Raw genomic sequence first — 1,968 nt, 5'->3', positions numbered from 1 at the left:
TTTTAGGTCGTGACACTTACTATTGTTGGGCATAATAAAGTCAAGAGAAATTGCTTTCCATTCCAATCATAGCACAAGGTTTCGTACTTCTAAAAATAAAAACTAACTATACCCGGTTCAAAGAACACCCTTGGAAAAGAACCGTTGCACAAAGAAACACCAAGGGGAAATTATTACACTACCAAACAAGAATTTTGTTTGTCTTTTTCTTTCTACTTTAATCCTTCAAGATACCTATATAATGATATCCATCGTCAGTAAATATCGAAAATGTTTCAAATTTTTTTATGGGTTTTTTCCAATTGTTTTCCTATCTCTAACTACTACAACTAACAAAAAGAAAACTAAAATACATACATACATACATACATACATACATACATACATACATACATACATACATACATACATACAAATACCCCCACCCCACACTTTAAGTTGTGGCATGTCCCCATGATAAACAATTAAAAAGCATAAGGTAAAGGAAACTTTCCTGAACATCTAGTCGGGGTCTGAGTCAAAGTCGGGCACCATTCCTCGCCTGTGGACTAATGCACTCCATGCAGACAGCTTCTTCTTAGGCTTTTTGGGGTACACCTCACACTTATCTTTCTCACTAAGTGCAGCCTTCTCTTTTGATCCTTTTCTTTGTAAGGATCTCCTTCAAGAATTTGGCATAAGCAAGCATTTGTTAGAGCACTTCTGTGAATGGTGAGTTCACATGAATCTGTTTCAGCACATCCAAAAATTTCTGAAACTGCTTGTCCAGCTTTTCTCTATGCATATTTTGGGGGAAAGGTAAAGCAGGCATATGTTTGATCTCCTCGTGTTACTCCCTTCTCAGTTTTTCTTCCTGCTTCTTCTTCTCAGTTTTCATCTGGCCTTTCTTCTTTTTATCAACATCATTCTTCAGTTGCTCCCCTCTTTCGTTTTCAAGTATCACCTCTTTTTGGATCGGGGTGGGATCTTTCAACACTTGCCCACTTCTCAGAGTTTCAACATTCACTGTTTCTTTGGGATTCTTTCTAGTGTCAGCGGGGAGAGTGCCTGGAACCCACTCAAATAATATTGTTGCAATGTGTCCCACTTGTCTCTCCAGGTTCCGCAAACCAGTGCCTAATTCTTTGATAGCTGCTCCATGAGCGTCCAGTCTCTCATCTGTCTTGATAATGAAAGCCTTCATTAGATCCTCTAGACCAGGCCGAATGGGCTGTTGAGGCTGAAATTGCTGCCTTTGCTGACTTTGGTATGCTGGAGCTCTTTGTCCCTACGGTCTAGAGTTAATTTGCTGCCAAGCATTCGCAGTACCTCCAGGAGAACTCCATGAAAAACTGGGGTGCCTTTGACCCATTGCATTGAAATTATAGTTTCCCACATCATTCACTTCCGCAGTTGAGGTTTGACACTCAAGAGTAGGATGTCCTCCTCCACATATATCACAACCTGCATGAGTTAGTATCAAGTTGTACCTGCACAGATGTCTTAGTATCAACCTGGTGAACACCAGTTGATCTTCTTATTTAACTATCTCCTATGGAGTCTTCTTCTTCAATGGGTCTCCAACTACATTCCTCAATATTCTACATGAGGCCGGTGTCAATCCATCCCAAAAGTCTTGGAGTTGCATCCAGAGTTCAATTCTGCTATGTTGACACTTTCGAACAATCTCCTTAAACCTCTCCCACGCTTCAAAAATAGTTTACTATCTTTCTGGTAGAAGTTATGGATTTTACTTCTAAACTTACCCGTTTTAGCTTAGGAGAAATATTTATCAAGGATTTTTTTGGTCATCTCCTCCCTTGTTCTAATCGAACCTGTGGGTAAGCTTCGAAGCAACTGTGTTGTATCATCTTTGAGTGTGAAGGGGAATGCCCTCAAGTAAACTGCATCCCGTGATACACCATTGTATTGAAAGGTATTCATAATCTCCTCGAAGTTCATTAGATATGTGTTTGGATATTCATTTGG

The 1,968-nt window shown here is 39.8% G+C and overlaps 1 non-coding gene across 1 annotated transcript; it reads left to right on the top strand.

Annotated features, from left to right (window-relative positions):
* The first annotated feature begins 1,637 nt into the window (after positions 1 to 1,637).
* On the top strand, positions 1,638 to 1,743 carry LOC142167704 (small nucleolar RNA R71). The gene has a single exon (XR_012697791.1). It is a non-coding gene; the product is annotated as a small nucleolar RNA R71 (small nucleolar RNA).
* The last annotated feature ends 225 nt before the right edge of the window (positions 1,744 to 1,968 follow it).

Source organism: Nicotiana tabacum, chromosome 12 (assembly GCF_000715075.1).
Source record: "Nicotiana tabacum cultivar K326 chromosome 12, ASM71507v2, whole genome shotgun sequence".
NCBI classification, from domain to species: Eukaryota; Viridiplantae; Streptophyta; class Magnoliopsida; order Solanales; family Solanaceae; genus Nicotiana; species Nicotiana tabacum.
The sequence above is the reverse complement of the archived record's forward strand: the minus strand, read 5'-3'. Positions and strand labels throughout refer to the sequence as shown.